The sequence below is a fragment of the Mercenaria mercenaria genome, unplaced genomic scaffold (assembly GCF_021730395.1).
Source record: "Mercenaria mercenaria strain notata unplaced genomic scaffold, MADL_Memer_1 contig_1783, whole genome shotgun sequence".
NCBI lineage: Eukaryota > Metazoa > Mollusca > Bivalvia > Venerida > Veneridae > Mercenaria > Mercenaria mercenaria.
The window spans coordinates 56928-78806 of record NW_026459787.1 but is presented as its reverse complement, the minus strand read 5'-3'; positions in this window follow the sequence as shown (position 1 = coordinate 78806).

The following is a 21879-nucleotide window of genomic DNA, read 5'->3' as shown; positions in this document are numbered from 1 at the left end:
AAGTCAAATTTATCGAATCCCTAATGCAAACGTAATTTAGAATAATAATCATGTTTCGGACACTGTGCACAACCAACATATAAGCAGAGGAAAAAAGTGCACATGAAGCGAAGTTATTATTGGAAATATATACTACAAGTGTTAATTTACAATTTTATGCCCATCTTACTAGTAGACCATTGGTCAAAATACAAATTTAAAAGTGTTTGTTTCGTATCTTAATAAAAGTAATGAAATTATTTATGTACCATTTCTATCAGTTTTTCATGTCCTATAGCTGATGAAAGGTTAAGCAAGATTTTATCACAAAAGACCATTTGTCTGTTGTACGTTCTTTTTATTTTTGCTGGATTTGGATCGGATCAAAATATTCCTTTTTAAAAAGCAAACATAGGATGATATTATGCTTAAAAAGTAATGATATTATGTTTAAAAAGTAAAGTACGAGTACTAACTTATGAAATTATGAAATTCAAAGGTTTGTAAAATTCTACCCACCGTTTTTTCTTTTGATGAAGATGATCAACAGCTTAATTTTTTTGACAGTTTTAAGGAGGCTTATCTCAAAGAAAAGTATTAGAGCAAATGACACATGTAAATGTTTAATTTCTATGAATTGTGGTACTGGTTCGATTCACTGTGACATACACAACAATTAAACAGATTGTATGTGTCAGAATGTGGATGTTTTAAACTTTTTGATACATATGCATTATTGACTTATGATGCAGATCCCGATGGTGTTATTTTTTAAATTCCATTATTTTCAAAAAACAAAACAAAACAACAACAACAAAAAAATGTGCATTTTTATATAAGGAAGTGAACTTGTGGTACATGTATTTCTACCAATATCTGTACAAAATCATAGTATAATCTACACGCTAGAAGTAATTGTGAAAATATCTATAACATTTACTTCAATCTTGCAAATATATGTGTTACCAAACAGTTCATTAAAAAGAAAACAGACAACTACATTGCAGATTATCACATTTGGTTACACCCAATCATCTCAATGATGGGAAAACATCCTTTTGTATTTAAGGAAAAGTTATTCTGTTACCAACTGAAACATTAAAACATCTATATCATTAGAAATATATTACCTAACTAAATGCGTATGCCAAAAGGGTGGTCAGATATTTAAATACCCCCGAACACCGTTTATATGAAGGAAATAAAATAAAAATGCTTCCTCGTATAAATTTTACCATTCACAGCGATAAATAATGTACTTGTCATGAATAGAATAATAATTAATAGATTTTATTGTAAGCGACGGTACACATCTGCAGATCTTGAAATAAGACACAGTTATCGCTAATTTTACAGTGTTTCCTGGTTTCGACATTTTGTCTGACTTTAGTTAAATTGCTTGTTATAGCAATATTTTCAATTCCCCATTTCATATATTTCATTTAATAGCTGTCTTGATAGACCTCTCCATAGCGTTGGCTTTCAAACTAAGAGAATTAAGACTAATTTACTAATTTTACGGCGTTAGATTTCACTTTCTAACGCAACTGACGGTGAGCCAAAAATCTCTGAAAACATACATTTTAAGAAAAAGAATGATATATTTTTTCACTTCCGACAGACGTCCGTTCGATTGGGACTTTCTTCTAAGCTATTGTAAAGCTTCTCGGAAGCTATTCTCTTGGACCCAAACGAACGGGTCAGTTGACAAACAAGCCTGTCAGGTGAGGTTCTCGCAAAAATGGTAAGATGCTAATTTGGCAGCTTTCACCAGGGCAAAATTCAGTGTACAATTATTACAGTGGTAGCTTTTGAACATTTTTAAATGAAATTCAGTAACTAGGTAATTCTTGGGCCTACAGTCCTCGGATTGTCGGAGGTTGATCTTAACCTGAATATGACTTATTTTATGGTAATTAGGTAATGGTCACAGTGACCTACAACAGGGAAGCTGTTTTTCGTCTATTGCACAACCTATCATATAACCAGAGACATAGATATCAATTCTTTGATATAACTCTAAAAGACGCAACTCTGGACGTCTCCTAGGTTTCTTTTTTAAAAGTAGCCTACTTTTAGTATTTTGAATTGGTGTAAATATAGTCACAGGATTAGTGATAAAATGTCTCTTAGGCGAAATCAGAAAGACATAATGACATCATTTTAGTCATAAAACCCTCGGTCAATACACTTGCTAAAGGCCCTCATTTGAAGTAGAAAGTGTATCCAGTTGATATTATTATCACAACTGTAATAACAACGGTTGCCCGTTATAATATTACTTTTCTTATCTTATCTTTAAAGTGGTTGAAACTCGTTCATTTATATACCCAAACGTATGGATCATGTGATTCATAATTCAGAATCAAGAAAAGAAAACAAAGCTTTTAGAAATATATAACAAGATATAATGAACAGATTATATATAGGATGTAAAAACGCTTCATACAAAGTTTTATGATCATTAGATAAACTTTTGTAGAAAATATAATGTACATATACGCATAATTATATAATTTATTTAAGTCATAAAATCGTTTTGCACATATATCATTTTTTTTATTTAGCTGTTAAACGTTTAAGTTACCTGCAGTTTTCTTTTCGGCGTCATGTAAAAGAATGTACATTAAAGTTAATTTATACACATTTCAAACTTTCAGTTGTGATTGTGACATTATGACCTAAGTGTCCAAGACAATAATATAATTTCTATACTAAATAAATTTCATGATGATGTCAAGCAATGATCTGTCATGTGATTTCAGCACAAATATTACAACGACGTTAAGGGAAAATGCTCTGCACAGCCAAGTATCCAAGAATTATCTGAATCTACCATGTTGCGACTACCATTTGTTTCCGTGCCATATCCCTTTTTAGCGTTAAGAACCTAAAATGCACACTGTTCTCTGAACTGACAAAATAATGCCAAATGTAAACATCGAAGTAAGAAGCTAGAATTAAGATGTTTTAAGTTATAACTAAAAACTAAGACCTTAAGAAGTTAGAATTAAAAAGTAAGAAGGTAGAAGTAAGAAATAAGAGACCCCTCTTAGGGGAAGGAGCCTTTACAGATTAATAAGGGGTTGATTTAAGGCTTTGGTGTACCTTTAGTCCATAATGGCAGGCCTAGTACCATACTGGCATAAAGGTTTTAGCTCACAACCCATTATGACACTCCTGTAGTGTCATTATGACCCAAAGATACATGTTAATAATTATAGTCACATGGCAAGTATCTACACCATACACTTACAATTTGAAAACATAACATAATGAAATTGTACTGACTTTAACTACCGCTATGGAGACTGCATGGAATATATTCTAGACTCACTCTTGACTCGTACAACAAAAAGAGAGGGACAACTGACTTTTAAAGCTGGTACTTTTTTAGGATCTCTTAAACTGTCTAGTCAAAACGATTAACTATGATGATAAACTTTGATCGCAGTCAAGAAATACTTTAAATAAATACACCCAATTATCTTTTACGAGTTTTCCATTAAACGTAAGTGACAGGATAGAATAAAGATACATGAAGTCAAAGTACGAATAAAGAAGTTAGAAGTTCCTCCTCGGCTTTCATACATTAGTAATACTTATTTCCGAAACAATATGTCATCTTGTTTAACTTCCGTGCTTCGATAGTTACTTATTGACTGATGGTTGAATAATTTATGCAATAAAATAAAAAAAGTGAAAATCCGTAGGTCGTACAACACAACATAAATGAAAATGTTGCAGGCTCGGTTTGATTGGGCCTGTTCACGGAGGTAGTGGAAATGCAAGATACCATCCGCGCCCTCTAGTCCCACATGTTATTAGTACCAGTATACAATTCAGAGACATCCGCATCTGTATTCATATGGCGGTGCACATGGAACATCAATGATACACAGAGTGCAATTCCATGAAAAGCGGCGTATGGTCCCCAGATAAAACAAGTAAAATTTTGATGCAGAGCATCAAGTCGCCGGAGAACTGTCGGCTAATATTTTGAAGAATGGATTGGAAATAAAAGCTAATAAAGCTATAACTGCTATTGCAGTGCACTGTATGCCGTTGTGAGGCTGAAAAACGTCGCATCTTTGGTGAAACATATCCTAAAACCGTTACTCTCTTACCATCTTAATCTTTGTTTATTGTTTTTTACAAAACCAACGCTAAGCCTCATTCTGAAACCCACGTGCCAACATTCTCACGAGTAAGAACGGAAATCTACGGCGGCAAATATTTTTCACATTTTCAAACAATGAATGCAAAAGATTACTTGTAACCGAAACATTTCAACAAATTATATTATTTCTTACAGGTTAAAGGTCAGTAATTTTGTCTCATATAAAAAAACAACAACTTCAGGTCGTCTTTACGTATCTTCATCACTTCTTCCTACACCTATTTTCATGAAAGTTCTATCATAAATTAACTACAAAAATGAAAAGAAAGTAGAGGGTTGAATAGTTCCTATTGAAATGCCAGTCAGTTGTGGTTGGTTACCCTAAAAATGGCGCGCATATTTGCTCTTGTCCTCACAATAAACCCCTACTTTCGGTTTCGATCTGCAAAACTTGCCATGTGGGGTGTTTGAACATGAAAACATTTCATCAACGTCTCATTTCATGCAGAATGTATTCAAGCAGTGAAAAAGTATAATTAAAGCGTTCGGTCTACAAGTGTTGAGCGGATGTATTGCATATACTTAGCACTTCATTAAGTGACATTTTCAGTCTGTCGATTCTGTTGTTTTTGTGATAAAGAATGAGTAAAACACAGTTTTCAGAACACTAAAGTTTGAGGCAAAAATGGTTCAAAATTCACACCTTATGCGACCTGTACCGTATTATCTGCAAATGACTGACCTAAAACACATGTATATTTTTAAAGCATACATATGTGACCAGTCAAAATAATGATGGGAAGAAAAGTGTCTCATAACCGTTTATTTTTTAAATTTGAGCTGAATCTGGATGGATTGACGACCGTTTCCATTTCGTCTGACTTCCGTTACCTCGGGTAAGATTTTAGATCCGGCCGCCTACACGGAGCTAGGAAAATCGATTCGAGTACATATTTATTTTACACAATAATTACTCGTACGCAGCAGGAATCCATAGTTCTACAAATATCATAAATAACCAGTTGAATATATGTACATCTATCTATTTTATTTAAAATAAGTACCCGGACCAAATGCGTAACTGGCCCCTGCCACTCACGGGACAGCCGCAGATGGATGGATCCGGGCTGTCAATCAAACTAATTGTTATCTATGATATTGACCAATAAGATAATGCGGATTATTCAGTGCACTCCCCTTGTTGCTAACCAGCCATTGCTTCCCACAAGCTTTCACTTAGAAACCTTTACTGCTTAATTTTCTTATAAGTTTGATACATTTTTTTTCGAAGGAAATGATGTTGAAGTGTAAGTTGGGAATATGTAACGCCAACGAGCGGTAGCCGGAAAGGCTAGAAGGGGAAGATTTATTTTTTCCATAAACCAAGGCAGATTTAGACAAATATAAGCGTTGAACGTTGAACGGATCAATAATAATCTGCTCAAATGTAATTCTAATCAACTTTAATTAAAAATTGCCGTGTGTGTCACTAATGTGCATTATAATATGATAGCATACGTAATACATCATGAATCGTCTGTCTCTCTTTACTCGGAATTTTAATATGAATTGGCTCAATTTATTTTAATTTAGGCCGATCGCGGAATGATTCAGTTCAAGACATAAGATATATAAGTCATTTATATCTTATTTCATACAAAAGAAAGTATGAAAGTATGATCTATATTTTCGCATTTGACTGTATGTAAACTATACTATATAAAAATGCTTTATTAAGCGACCAATCTTCTTAATAATTTTACCAAAAAAAAATACCAACGGCTATTATTCAAAAATATAAATAAGATCTGGACAGTGCACAGTATTTAATTTTAAATTTCAAGAGGGTTTTTTAGGGTGAAAGATGAAACCTAAGTTTAAATTTTTGGACTTTAAAATTCGAGAGAAATTCAGAAAATACTGGGGGGGGTGGATTTTAATTTTTTAAATCATTATTTATTTCATGAAATTTTTTTCGGAAAAGCCGACAAATTGAAATTTTTTAAACTGATTTTCCTCCCAAAAGTTGCTTGCTTTTAACGTTTTCAAAGAAAAAAAATAAATATACGCACATGTCCATCCCGGTTTAAATGTCGCTGATTATTTTTTTTTAAAAATTTTTTTTTTAAACCTTTTTCGCTATCGTAAAAATCTATAACCCCCCTTTTAATATAGATAAAATAAATGCAAATGGATTAAATTTTATCTGGTTTCTCTATTTTCAGGGTTTTTTTTTCTTTTTTTTTTTTTTTTTTTTTTTTTATTTTTTTTTTGGGGGGGGGGGGGGGGTTTTTTTTTGCAAAATAAGATAATTTAATTATATGAACTGTAAATTTGACAATCAAGGTTTTCTTTTCCCTTTTTTTTCCAAACCCGGTCTAGCCCACAACAACAGGGTTTAATGGTTTCGGCAAAATCCTTTGTCACCCCCTTGGGTTTTTGTGCCATTGCTGTGATAGATTTTTTCAACATTGTGGTCGGGAAATTTTGTTAAAACTTAATTGTGGGGGATTTTTAAATTCAGCCCTATGAAAATCGAGAAATGTCCGGCCCCCACTGAAAAAAAATTTTTATAAGACCCCAAAATGTTAAAAGTTTAAAAAGGGTTTTTGTACGAAAAAATTTAGTACAAAAATTTAACCCCAAAATGGCTTATTTTATTTTTAAGAAAACTGCGTGGTATTTTAAAAAATATATTATAAAAATTAAGGGGGAACACTTAACTTGATTGTATCACAGCGGGGATGACAGGTCCGAAATTCAGTTGCAACAGCAGCGCAGCGAAAAACTTACTTGTAAAATGAGAACAGTAGGGATTGCCCCAACGTTAAAAAAGGTATTGAACCCTTTAAATTAAATTTCTTTATCGGGTTAAAAATTTTTTCCCTAGATGAAAGAAATCACTAACACCATATGGGGACTGCACAGGGGTGTTTTTTTTTTATTTTATTTATTACCTAGGGGGGAAAGGGTACAGTCTCACGACAAAAGGGTGGACAAAATATTTTAAATTCAAAATAAATTTATAAAATAATCTAAATTTAATTTTTTTAAAAAAGTTGTTTTAAAAGGGTTAACTATGTTTTTGGGATTTTACCTTTGATCTGCAAAAGGACAAACGCAACTTTTTTTCCTGCCAGCAATTTCTAGCGAAAAGTGGGAAAGTGCACTTTTTTTTGAGAAGCCGGCTTTTTGGGGGGCAACTTTTAAACGGTTTCTTCTAATTCAATTTTTAATGTCGTGTAGATAACATTTGGGTAAATAAAAAAATTTAAAGGGCCTTTTTGGGACAGCTATTTTAAACCATTTTTTTTCAAAAATTTGTTTGTTTTTCACAAAGAAATCATTGATATATTTTCAAAGCGGTCTTTTGCTAATGTTTTTTTTAAAAACCCGCCTTTTTAAAAAGAAGTTGGGGGAAAAGCAGCAACAGAAACCCAAAGGGGCGGATTTTATTGATGGGTTTTCGGACCCAATCCCTTTATGCCCTTAGTTTGTGTTTACTCCCCTTTAACCTTACTTGCCCCCCTTCATTGTAGATTTGTTTTTGTCTGCAGTAATATTCGGAATATACGCAGCGTGCGTAGACACAGGAAAAAGCCCTCAGCCAATCATTGCTCGCTGGGAATCTCTAGCGGGACGTAATAATTTTTTTTACCCCTAGGGAAAAAGGTTTCTTTTACATTTTTCCCCTATTTTCCTAAAAATGCGGTCTTTTGAAAAAAAATAAAAAATCTAATGCTGTTTTCGCCCCTAATTCCTTTTGTAAGAAATTTCAATAACTGCCTTATATTTCTTTTTTTTTTTCAAACTTTTTTTTCATTGCCCCTTTTAAATTTAATTCTCTATACCGCGGCAAAATACAAAAAGGTATAAAATTTTGTCGTCGGTTTCCCTTTCCGGCGACTAAAAAATGGTTTGCTCTAAATGGGGGAATCTAAACGGGGGGCCTGAACAAAACAAACTGGAATTTTAGGGAAAAGGACCGGGCATATAAACGGGAAAACCCCAAACAAAAAAAATTTTAAAAAAGCAGGCCCAAAATCGAAGGGGGTTGATTAAAAAACCCCCCCAAAGCTTTAAAAGCGGGGTTTTTTGAACCCAACCCGGGCCAAAATTTTTTTTAATATGACCTACTTGATGTGTCCCTTTTAAAAGGATAATTGCAGTGCTCGGGTAACTTTTTTGTTCATTACGTAGAATTTTCCCCAACTTATGTTGAGGAAACACAGTCCCCAAAATTCAAGGTTTCAAAATTTATTTTCTTCTAAAAAAGACAACAAGGGGTTAAGGATCCGCGGGGACAGCAGAAAACGCCCCAAATAACGCAGTTCCTCACAACATGAAACTTTAGAAAGGGAAAAAAAAAGGTTTTTTTTCCCAAGAAAACATGACGATTTCTAAAATAAAAAATGTTTTATTTCCAAACTACAATTCTTCACATAAGGGTCAAGAATGTTTTCTTAAATTTCAGTTTATGACATGATGGATTTTGGGGCCTAATTTGGTCGGGAAAAAGATTTAATTATTTATTTTACACGGATTTTGGGTGTAGGCTTAACCATTTTTAAAAACAAAGTCTTTTTTTCCCTTCAGTAAAAAATTTTGAGAAATTTCCCTAAGGGGTTTGAGAAAAAAAACCCTTTACCCTTTTTTAATTTTGAAACATTCTTTTTTCCTTGAAGAATATTGTCAGTGCGGAAAAAAACCCCAAAAAAGGGATAAAGGAAAGGTTGGGTCATTTTGTGCGAGCAAAGTATTTTAGATCAAATAAATACACTATAAAAATCAGCAAAAAAAGAGTAGTGTTTAAAACCCCAAAGTTTAAACGAAAACATTTTTTAAAATGCAAATATTTCTTGATCAAATTTGGCCACGTAATTTTTAAGCATAAAACAAATCGTGGTTTTCAGAAAAATAAAAAAAAAATAAAAGGGAAAAAATATATCTGCAGAGCAAAGAAAAGGGAAAAAAGTAAATAAACATTTTTTTCCCAATTCCCCATATTTTTTCACACATTTTTTTGGTTTTTTTTTAAAGCCTAAAAGAAAAAATTCCCCCAATCCCCCAATCTTTAAAAATTTTATCATTTTCCCCCAAAAAACCCAAACCCCCCCCAAACCCCCTTTAAACCCCAATTAAACTTTAAATACCCCAACTTTCCCCCCATCCCCTTTAAAAAATTTTTCCCCCCATACCATTTTACCCCCCCCCAAAAATCCCCCCAAAATCTAAAAAATTAAACCCTTTTTAAATTTTTTTTCCCCCCTTTAAAACCTTTAAAAAAACCAATATTTTCCCCCCCCCTTTCCCCCCCAAACAAACCACCCCCCACAAATTTTTAAAACCCTTTTTAAACCCCAAAAACCCCATTAACCACAAAAAAAACCCCAACCAACCCTTTTAACCTTTTTCCCCAAAAATTAATTAACTTTTTTCAAACCCCCCTTTTTTACGCCCCTATTTTTTTTAGCCTGAAGGAGAGCCCGTCTAAAAGGGGAAATTTTTTCCCCCCACATTAAAATTTACCAACCCCCTTGGGACGGGTTTTCCCCCTGATATTACATCCCTCCCATATGAAGTATCCCGCCCCCACCAAAAACCTGTTTTGCAGTTTTTTTTAAAAGAAGAAATATTTTTAATTATTTTCTTGTTTCAGATTTTGTTCGCATTTTCCAGCTCATGTACTTTGTTTTGTGTTTTTAAGGATACAACTGATAAAAAAATTTAATATCCCGAAATGTACAATAGTTTTAAATTTAAACATTGTATGGTTATAAAAGGAGTCAACATGTATCAATATGTAAAAAAAAAGTTTTTTGGCATGTCAATTTTAAAGGGACTGCCCCTTGGGGAATGAAAACCAGTAAAAAAGGGAAGTAAATTTAAAGCATGTAGGGAGGTTTTTTCCTATCTATAACAATTTGGGAAGTATATACGATGAAACGGAAACTTAACTTTATAGTGTAATTTATGATTTTGGCTAACGGGAAATTTATTTTTTTTTATGATTATTTTAAATATTAAACTTTTCAACCCTTTCCCATACTAAAGGGTAAGGTTTTGTATAATACATGTAAATTATTCTTTTGTACAAAAATTAAGGGTTTTTTTAATACCGAAATGGGGAAATTTTAAAGTTTAATGACGAAAAACTCATAAAAAAAAGTTAACTTTAAAAATTATTTTCAAGGTTTAAAAAAGGGATTTTCAAACTTCAGTTTTTGGTTTCTATAGGTATGATAATCGCCCCTTATTAGGTAATGCTTCGGGTATAAAAATGCAACTAAAGGTAAAACTTTGTCACGCGCCCCGGCTTAAATTTTGGGGATTAAAGAAAAATTAATTTAATTTTCTTGTACGTGGTTTTTTAAAAAATTTTTAAAACTAAAATTGCTGCGCAGTTTTGTTCTAAAAATTATATAATAAAAATTTTTTTTAAATTTCTATGCACGATTACCCCGAAAACCTCTGCCCGCGAAAATTTAGCATATATTTTTTTAAAAAGAATATTTTTAAAAATTGATAAAACAAATACTCCGGTCCCAAAAAAAAAAGTCAAATTATAAAACGAAAGGGCCAAAAATGTAAAATTTTTGTTTTGGCCTAAAATTTTCGATTTGGGAAAATGGAATAAAATTTTGCATTTCCCTGATACTTTTTTAAATGTTATTGGTAAGGTTATCTAAAAAAATTGATTGTGGGCTCACTTTTTACTTACTGGGTTTTTTGCAGATAGGCACGGGCCCGGGATTTGTATTTCCCGTTTTGGGAATGGGCCCAATTTTTCTCTCACTAGTTTTGTTTTTTGGGAGTAACGGATTATTGGCCTTTTTGAAAATTTTTTATTTTGGGTTAAATGTTTTGGGGCTATTTTTTCCGCAAGATTGTCTTATATGTAAATGGGGGTTTTAAAAAAGGGCTTTTACCCTTTTTGCTGATGCACAATCAGGGGAAAAGGGGGTTTCCTTTAAAGACGGACCAAAAATTTGGGGAGCTAATGTAAAAGGACTTTTTTTCCTCCCCTAATGATGCAGGAGTTTTGAAGGGGTCTTTCCCATTAAAATTTTTTTTTTTTGAAAGTGATTTAAAAGACTAAAATACTTGCCTCTTCCCCGGGGTAGAGTTTACCCGATCCAGCATCATCGAAAAACATTTTTTCTTTTTGTTTATTTTCGTATTTGTTTTTAACTACGTTCCGGTTTTGGTTTTAGTACCCATCAAACGCGGGATTTAGATAGCCCCAAATTCGGGTGGGGTTTTTTGATGCACTTTTATGAGAAACCCCAAAGGGATTATAGCTATGTATCGTGCGGGGGTTAAAGACATTTCCCTTTTCTTGTCCCCATTTTTACTCCAAATTCTTTAACCATAAATTTCCCCCCATTCGGGAAACCATTGCTTGTGGAAAGAAATTTTGATGCTTAACACTAAGGGGGGAACCCTTTATGCAATGAAATCTTGAACGTTATCTTATCTTTTTTGGGGGGGGCCCCAAACGTTTAGTCTTAAAGGGTTGGAAAAGTACCTGATTTTATTTTGTGCAATGAAAATAACATGTCTTTTTTTTAACCCCTTTGGTACGGAAGCAAAAAACTGGGGTCATGCCGTTTTTTACTTAACAGGGCGGGAAATTAATTTTTTTTTTAAGGGGCTTTACCTTTTTGACTGAAGCATTTCCCAATTTCCGGGAAAGAAAATTCAAAAACTTTTTTGGGGGTTTTTAATTGGGGTGCATTTAAAAACCTTTTTCGGGATTTAAATGAGGGTTTTTTCCCCCCTCTAGAGTTCAAAAGAAAAAAACCCAACCCATCCCTTTTAATGTCGGGACTTTCTGTGTTTTTCTGTCCCAGTTATAGACATCAATAAAAGCTTTTTTTTTAATTCTAGGTCGAGGGTTTTCTTATCTCTTTGGGACTTGCACAAAAACCCCATTTTCATTCTTTTTCTGTAAAGGGTATAAACTTAATGGCCGAAGGTTTTAAGTTTTTAAATAATTCCTTTCCGGACAATATCTGCTGAAAGAAAACTGACAAAAACATTTCCCAAAATCTTTTGTTTTTAGATTCATATCATGCTGAAAAAAAAGAAAAAAGGTCTTTTTTTGGGCCAAAACTTTTTTTAAATTTTTCTGTGTCCGGTTTTATTATCAAAAAACTTAAAAAATATTGTCAGAAAAAAATTTGGCCTTTTGACCTGCCACAACACCCCCCAGGGAGATATTTTACCCATTTTTTATATGTAAAATTTGCTTTATTTCACTATTTTTTAAGAAAATCAATGCCCCCTTTTAATCTTATAAAAAGGCCCAAGTATTTTCCTTTAAAAGTAGCATATTTTAAATTTTTTTCAATTTTGTTTGTAGCCGGTGGGAAACGAACTAGGGGAACAGGAACCTGAAAACATGGGTGAAGCCTAAAAATTTTGTGCCCCTGCATTCCCAGTTTTTCCGAAAAAGGGTTGGGCCCAAATTAACTGTTTAAATAGGGTCAAAAACTGTAACAGACGATTTTTGGGGGTTGGATATTTCAAGGCACTCACGGCATTTGAATAAAAAGGAAAACCCAAAAAAAGGGAAAATTTTTTTAAATTTTGGGTAAAAAAAGAAAATAATGAAATTTGTAAGGGGGGAAACACAACAAAAAACAATGACTGTTTTTTCCGTTTTACTTTTTTGCAAACCCTATTTTGCTTATAAGATAGACAAATTTATTTTAAAATAAATAACAACTCAGTTAAAACAGGCTAATTTTTGCTTTTTTTTGTTTTAGGCTGCATCAAAAAGTAAAATTTTTCACGCCCCAATCGAGTCAAAAAGAATAACCAATAGGTCTTTTTTTCCCCTCCTGTGGAAGGAAACAAACTTTTGGGGTTATAAGCGGAAGTAAAGGGAAAAAATGCTTAAAATTTTTTCTTAGAATTCACACAAAATTTAAAAATTCTTAAAATTTGATTTTTTTTAATTAAAGTTATGCGAAAAGAAATAAGGGGGAATTTGATTTTTATCTTTTTTGCCCTCCCCATGTTTGGGAAATTGTTTTTTGGTGATTTTACTTTTTTTCTATTTAACAAATTGTTATCCAAAAAGGGAAATTTTAATTTTTGGGCCCAAGGATAAAAAGCTCTAGGACGTTTTCACTATTTTGTTTAAAAAAAGTTTTTTAAGAAAAGTAAATTATAAATTAAAGGTATGATATTATGATTATTTGGGCGTCCCCTTTTTTTAATCAGTGTTTTTGCGAAAAATCAAATGAATTTCGACGCGGAATTTTCCCGGTTCACCTATTTGTTAAAACCCTTTAAAAATTTTCCATTGAAAAACGTACATAACACATGCGATAAAAAATGATTGGGGTGTCAATCTAAAAAGGTTTAATAATGGGGGGTTTTTTATTTTTTTGCTCTATATTTTTTTCTGGGGGAATAAATCTTTTGGGCCCGATCAAAAAAAATAACTAAAAAAGGGGTTAGTCCCCCTAAATATAACTTTTTTAACTGTGTTTTTAAAACAAATTTTCCCCATTTTTTTTAATTTAAAATTTTTTTGTTTCGTTTTGAAAAATTTAAATTTCATAAAAGTTAGGTATTCAATAATAATAATAAAATAATAAAATAATCGCAGTTATGTACTTTTTTGGTAAAAATTACCCTATTTTTTTGGGAAAAAAAAAGTGTTATTTATTTTTCTTCTTTTTCGTAAAGTAAACTTCACAATGAAAGCTCTTTTTAACTCGTGCAACCTAGAAATAAAAAAAACGTTGTTGTCTTTTTCCATTTGTTTGCTGTTTAAAAGTGGGTTTGACAGAAAAATTAAGTCTGTATTAAGCTTAAAACCGTACTAGTTAGGAATTCTTAGATGTTTAAACATATACCCAGTCTGCAAGTCAATAATAATCAGGATTGATATCATTGATTTTGGGAATTTATCCCTAGAAAAAAAAAATACACTTTAAAGGGGGCATTTTACAGGGTACAATCTCTCTGTTTTTTTTTTTTTTGTCACTAAAGATCAGATTTTAGATATGAAAGATAAAAATGTGTTTTGAAGTTTGAATCTGTGCAATAGGGACGGTATTCTTGGCAGACTGTGGACAACAAAAACCTAGCTTTTTGGTGTTTTTTTTTGGTAAAATTGTAAAAACCCGTAAAGTTATTTTTCCCGTAGGGGTGGAAAAATGGGAAGAGTGTTAAGAAATGTTATCCCCAAACAAATACCAAATTTAAATTTTTTGGGCAGCGAAGAATTCGTTTTTAAAAATATACGTCAATTTATTAAAAGACAAACGGTTTTTGGGTTAAAAAGATGTAAAATAGAAACATTTCAAAAACTCTTTCAGGGACTATTTATGGTTTTTGGGGGGGGGTTTTGTGGGAAAAACAAATTTTGTTCTTATTTTTTAAAACATTAATAAATTTAAGCCCAACTTGAAAGCCAATAAGGGTTTTCCCATGAAAGTAACACAATTATAAAAAAAAGTTGAAAAAAATTAAAAAAGCCAATACTTGATTTTCCCTTTTCAAAATATACCGGTAAATAAAAGTACCTCCCGGGTTTTGAACATTAAAAGGGTTTGAAAACGTTTAAATATTTATTACTATAAAAAACCTTTTCAAAGTATGTTTTTTGTATGTTGAATCACATACAGGGGCCCAAGCTTTAGTTTTTAGGGTTTTTACATGTGACAAAAAACTTTATATTTGTAGAAGGGGCTCATCCCCACTTTCATGGGAACCCGGGGGGGTGAGGGGGAGGGGAATTTTGCAAATTGGGGCTTCCCCCATGAAGGCAACCCCTTTTAAAAATGACGGGGAAAATTACAAATTAAAAACGGATAGTTTATCAAATCTGAAAGGGACAAGTATCATTTGAGTTTTTTAATATATAAAACACAGGTGGGATACTAAAAAAAAGTCAGGTTTTTAAAAATCAGTTTTAAAAAATACTTTGTAAAATTGATGTAAAAATAATGTAGCAAAAATTTAGTGCTTGACTTTTTTTTAAACTCTGTTATTGTTACGTTTATTATCTTTTTAATTTGTTGGTAACTTATGGTAGTTTTGGGGTTTTAATTGCGTCAAAGCCGAAACCCCATATCGCACATTATGCAATAGTTAAAGTGAACCATCATTTTTTTTAGAGAAAATTACTTGTTTTTAAAATGTTTGTGCGAAAAAAAAAACCAGCCAAAAACCCAAGTTCTACAAATAGCACCAAAAAAATTGCCCCTTCTTTAGATAGACAGAATTTATTTGGGTATAGATAGGTAAAAACTGTCATAGTGAGATTTTTCTGTATCCACTATCGAAAAAGCCCCCATCAAAGTTTTTATTAATATTTTTATTCCCAGTAAAAAGCAATAAAGAGACAAAGACACATGGGTTCAAAATCTTCAAAGACAGTGGGAGAGTTCCGTTACAGAAAAGGGCCCTCGCGTTATTGGTTTTAGTACAGTCAAGACTTGGGGGTTTAATGCCTTACAGTGAAAAATTTTTAAATATAATAGGGGCCCGCCGTGCCGGGGTTTTGGTTAAGGTCGCTGACTTCAAATTTAACCTGCCCCCTCAGCGATTTTTTTTCGACCTCCCCTCGGGGTTTTTGAATTCTTCATTTGAGGAAGCCATCCATCGGGCCCTTCGGAAGGTCGGGGGTTCTATCCAGGTGTCCCCCCTGTGATGAAATAATGCACGGAGGGGCATCTTGGGTCTTCCTCTACCATAAAAGCTAAAAAATTGTCATACCCCCTTTTAAACTGGGGTCGTTGCGACTTTAAAACCCAAAAAAAAAACTATGGAGCTTACAGGCCCCTTGAACAAAAAAGGAGTTTGCGAAAAAACCCATACGGGATTTGGCATTTTTAAATTTAAAGGGAAGAAATAGGTTTAACTTTTTTTTGCAAATGGGAAATCGTTGTTGCGATATTTCAAAGTCTTGTCGGAACTTCAAAAAAAAGGGACCAGTCAATTTTGGAGCTGAAATTTCATTGTTGTACGTTGTTAGTTCAAAAAATTTGATTTTTTTTGCCTGATCCTCGAAAGATTTGAGCTCACAATACAAACTTTTTTATGGTCGGGTGAGGAAAGCCAGGGGAAAAAAGGGTTATAAAAGGATATATATTTCTAAACAGGTTGTACTTTTTTTTAAATATTTTTGTCAGCTAAAAAAAACCCAATAGTCACCTTGGGCGTTTGGATTAAATTTTCTTGTGGCAAGGTAAAAAAGGCTTTGGGCCCCTTTCCATGCGTTTTATACTCCATCTTAAAACGAGTGAATCTAATTTTATTATTTATCTGGTATTATTTTATCTAATCTTTTGTACTATTTTAAAAAATTTAACATTTACGAGGGTTTAAATCTTTTCAAAAACCTTTTTATGTTTTTTCCCAGAATAATAACAGTCAAAAACGTTTTTCGAAAAGGGGTATTGGAAGGAAGGCCCCGCAAAAGTTTTAAAATTTTTTTGATGAATAAACCCGGAAAAAAAAGATGTTTGGGGGTGCAAAAAACGGTAAATATTTCTATAAGAATAAACACCTTAAAATTAAAAATCTTCTTGAAAAAAATTTTAAACTTCTGAAAAACGATTCCAAAAATCAAGCCCAAAGCTTACACTTTTCTGCATTATTTTAGCAAAATGAAAAAGGGAAAAAATAAAATCCGCAAAAAAAACGGAAAGAACGGATATGCACATATTTTTTTATTTTACAACACCCGTGTTTTTTTTTCGGCAGAATAAAACCAGAAACTTCAAAAAATTTTTTTTCAACACAGACGGGAAAACGTTTCAACAGACAAGGGTTAAAATTTATTTCATAACGTCGGGTGAACATGCTTTCTGCAGGAATGGGGTTTCAAACTTAGGGTTCGAAGTTTAAATTTTTGGAAATTTTATATCACGAAAAAACCCAGAATTTTTTATTTTTTTCAAACAGGATCTTGAAAAAAACAACTTCTCTGCCCCAATACATTTTTTTACTGTTCGTCCCATAGGGTTGGGGATACTTAAAAATTTTTCAAAAGGATTTGCCCCCTTTTTAAAAAAAATGCCATTTGTAAAGAAAAAAAAATTAAACAATTGTCAAAAACGGTTTTTCCCTTTGTTTTGTTAATTTAAACACGGGGAAAATTTCTTGCAAATGCTTCGAAAAGAAGGCCTGAACCCGCTATGGTGATTTTTAAAAGGGGCGCTAAAACTGTCCAATGTGGGGGCCCCCCCTTCTGGGCCCTTTTCCCAAAATTAAATTTCATATTTAAATTAAATAACAAGGGTTTTTGTAAAATTTTTTTAAATGTTTTTATGCTGTTAAATGTTAATAAAAAAACTTTTGCTTTTTTTCCCTATCATGTTCTTTTTTTTTGGTTTTTCGAATTTTTCCCCCAAAAAAGGGGGAACCTAATCTTAAATCGGCTTTTAGGGTTTTTCTGTCAGGTTGTTCAATTTTTATTGACAGAGGCAACATCATGAAAGATGCGTTTACAAACTTTTTAATTATTCCAAAAACCGTCCTTTTTTTTAACAACAAGTTCTCGGGGAATCGAAGTTTATATCTTAGAAGCTAGTTACACATACAGGGGTAAATCTTAGATGAAATTTTATACCCAAAGAAATATATTCCGGGTTTAACTGAAAAAAAAAAAGGGGAAAGACCTTTAAAATTTTGAGCATTTCCGATTGTAGCATTGTCTACATTTACCGTTTACCTTTTTAAAAAGCAATTTTTAACATTAAATTTAAAATTCGTTAATTTTCCAATTTCTGTCTTTTTAAATTTATAACTAAACAGTGCAAAAAAAGGGAAAGTGAAGAAAACAAAAAATTTTAAAAATTGGGCCCATAATTAGTATGAATTTTCTGCTTGGTTTTATTTAAAAGGGCCTGTAGGGGTTAGAAGAATTAAAGTAATTAGAATTAGTGGGTTTTGCAAGCCCTGATCCCGCCATTGGTCCCTAGGGGGCGAATGATGAATTTAAAAAGTGCGAATCACACTTTTCTCCAAAAAGGTTTTTTTACACCGAAAAACAGAAAATTTTTTCCCCGGGTAAAGTCAAGCAAGTTATTAAAGTTTAAATTGGGCAAGAAGTTTTTAAATGAAAAAAAAATGGGGCCCGTTTGAAAAAAGACCCATTTTTTACACAGCGTGGCCATGTTTTCGCAATTTTTTGCAAAAAGGTAATTTTAAAAGCGTGTAAACTTATTTTTTTAGTAGCTATTAATGAAAAACAGTTTTTCCCGACAAAATATTTTAAAAACCTTAAACCCAAATTTTAAGGAAAAACCCGTTTTGTCGAAAAAATAAAATTACTGTGTTCTGCAGGTTTTTCTTTCAGAAGCATTCCCCCAAAAAAAACCGGTTTAAAAAACTCAAAATTTGGCCCTATTCAAATCAAAGTATTTAAATTTTTTAGGAAAATAAAAAACAAATCAAATTTTTTTAAAATTTCCCAAAAACTATATTTTTAAAGGTTTTTTTTTGCAAGATTTTTTAAAAAATTTGGGCAAAGAATAAACATGTGGGGCAGGTTTTTAAAAAACATAAATTTAAAACCTGGACCGGTCCCCACCGGGAAAAATCACGCTGCACCGGCTCAAGTTTAAATGTCATGTCTTTTAAAAATTAAAAAAGGTTTTTTAAAAATTCCCATAACTCTAAGCATTGTACCTTTTTACAATTTAATTTTTTTTAGTACTGAATTTAACTCTATTATGAAGGCAATTATAAAACTGAAGGTATTTTAAAAACCGAAATATACATTTCAAGTCATGTTTTTTCTTGGGAGTAAAGAAAAAAAATAATTGGGAATATATTTTTCAATTTCTGGGAAAATTTCCCCAAAACAAAAAAAGATCGTGTTCAAATCAACGAAAAACAACGAGAGACTAATCTACATTTGATGACGTTACAAGCACGGTTCCCTCCAATAAATGATTTACATGAAATATCGCGGGGGGGGTTTTAAAAAAAAAATTTTATTCAACATAAATTTGACTCCCGTCACTTTTCTTGGGCCCAAAAGGGTTTTCCCAAAATTTTTTTTTTTTTAAAACAAAAAATTTTAAAGGGGATAAGTTAATTACCCCTCATAATGTAATAACATTTTTAAAAAAAAACAGACTCACTTTTAGCCTTTTTTTCTTGGAATTGGCCCGGGTATTAGAATGTTTTTTATTTTTAAATGAGGAAAAAAACCCCGTTATTTTTAAAGAAAAAAAAGATAAAATACGCATAAAAAACCAATTTAAAGATATCAGTGTAATCTTTTAAAAATTTTTAAATAAGTGAAAAGCTGAATTGTTTTAAAAAATTTAAAAAGTTTTTCCCAGACATACATGCCCCAAATGTTTTCTATCAATACGTGCGGTTGTTTTTTTAAACAGGTGGGTTTTTTTAATTATATGGGCCCTGATGTTTTAAAAACTAAAACGTGCACAAGTTTTCTGGATTTCAAATGGTAAGGAAGTGAAGAATTCAAGGGGAAAAATCATTGCCTTCTAAGGCGTTGATAAAAATTTTAGAAACTAATTTTTAGATTTTTATAGGGCCTTAGTTAAAAATGGCCGTCATTTTCAGACGTCGATAAATAAACTTCATATATTTTTATTGGGATTTGGTTTTGCTTTACAAAAATTTAGATATATTTTTGTAAATCGGGAAACCCCCCAAGGCTAATTTTTCATCGAGAAACGGGAATTTTTTTTTTAATACGATATTCGGTTTCAGGGTTTTTTTTTTAATAATCCTGGTGTTATACTTTCCAAATCCTAAAACAGAAAAACATTTTCCCAATTGGGTTTTACGAAAGGAAAAATTTTTTCCCGGGTTTAAAAGACTTGGCTATTAGGGGTTTTTAGGTCCAAAAGGGATGTGCTTGGGTTTACCACTCACAAACAGGTCGGGAAACTGAGGTTTTTAATCAATCTATGGGGTTTCCCAAAAAAAAAAATTTTTTTGGTTTTATTCCTCCAATTTAAACATTCAAGAGGGGAAAAACTAGATTTAAGAAAAAAAGCCTTATCTTAAGAGCAATCTTTCAACTGCTTTCTCGTTTTAAAAAAAATGCAAAACCTACTTACATATCAAACAATTTTTGGGAAAATTTTAAATTCAAAGTTTTGTTTGATTTTTAAATACTTCCCCCCGAAAAACCCCCCTACTTCTTTAGTACCCCAAAAACGAAAAAAGCAAAAAACATCGACAGACTGTCTACTAATCCTAAGGGTAAAAAGGGTTTAAAAGAAGAATTGCGAATCACTAGGTTGTATTTTTTAATTTTTTTTTTAAAAACTTAATGAATTTACGAATCACTAATGGACATTCAGAAAATCGTCCCTGAGGCATTCAAAATGAAAAAAGAGGGGATTATTTTCTTTTCCTGTCTGTCTTCTGCGGTCCCTTTCCTTGGTAGCCCCTTTGTTTTTTTGTCAGTAACTAGGGAAAAGCTTAAGCTTTCAGTAAAACCCCAAATTTTATAAGTAATTACCTGGGATAAGTAGATGACCTTTTTGTTTTGATGTCGAATGGTTTAAAAATAAAAACAAACCCCAAGAGTGTTAAAAGGATTCCCCTCAATAATTTAAGGGAAAGCTAGGGTTTCAGAATTTTAATTAGTTGACTGGGAATCTTAGATGGAGTTCTGTTTTGTTTTTGGATCAGTTTGTTTAAAACAAAGCAGCGTGACCTCAAAAACTGAAAATAATTTCGTTTTCAAAAAGAAAAAAATTTCCCCGCGGACATTTACTTCTGCTGGGTTTTTTTGGCAAGGGGGGGCCAGGGTAAAAAGGGCACGTTGATATTAAAAATGGGGTTTTTGACCTTTTACCGGTGAATTTTTTAGGGGCTATGACCTTAATGCTTTTTAGGTTATTGGGCCTTTTAGTCAGTAAAGTTAAACTTTAATCGACCAAGGTCATTTATGCAAGAAAATTTCATTGTAGGTTTCTTAAAAAGGCCTTTTATAGGGGGGTGTAGGATGCATATTTTGTGTTTTAAAAAACAATGTTTTTACAGAATTTTTTCCCCAAAAACTTAGTAATTAAAAAACGTTGAGTCATCTTCAAAGACGTTTTTTCCTTTTAAAAAAACGGCCAGCATCTTTAAAGGAATTGTCTTCCCAAAAATTTTCTCCCGTTAAACTTTTAAGGTTCAGCTTTTGCGTTCCACAGTTTTTTAACAAAAAATGTCGGGGGGGTTTTTAAGGGGGATTATCTTTTTAATGGGGAAAGGTTAATTTTTCTTTTTATATAAGAAAAACCAAAAATCAATTAGAAGAGGGACGATTTACGATTTTTACCAATCCCCGGGGGAAATTTTTTTTGTTCTTCTTGACGATTTTGGGTAGAAAAACATTGTTTCTGAAATCATTTGTAATTCACGTTTGATTCCCGGGCAGAAAATGGAAAATTTTTTTGCGGAAAAGCGGAAACCCTAACCTTAGACGAGAATTAAAACATTTATAGTTTTTGCTCCCCAAAAAATTCAAAATTTTTACTTTGTATTTTCTGTTTAGTTTAATGTCGGTTTCTATTGTCGGGGCCTCGGTTTGGGTCGGCATGGGTTATTATTGCTGTGGCTGTTATCCTTTTTGATATTAAAAAAAAAAAGGTAAATTTTAACTTTTATTTTTTAAAGGGTTTTTGGGGCCCGTTGAAGGATTTCAGGGGGGGAATATCTGCTTTGTTTTCAAATAAATTGTTACTTTTTTTTGTGATGCGTATACACAATGATCTTTAAACCCGTGGTATATGTGCAATTAATATCTAATTAGGTAACATTTTTAGGGATTT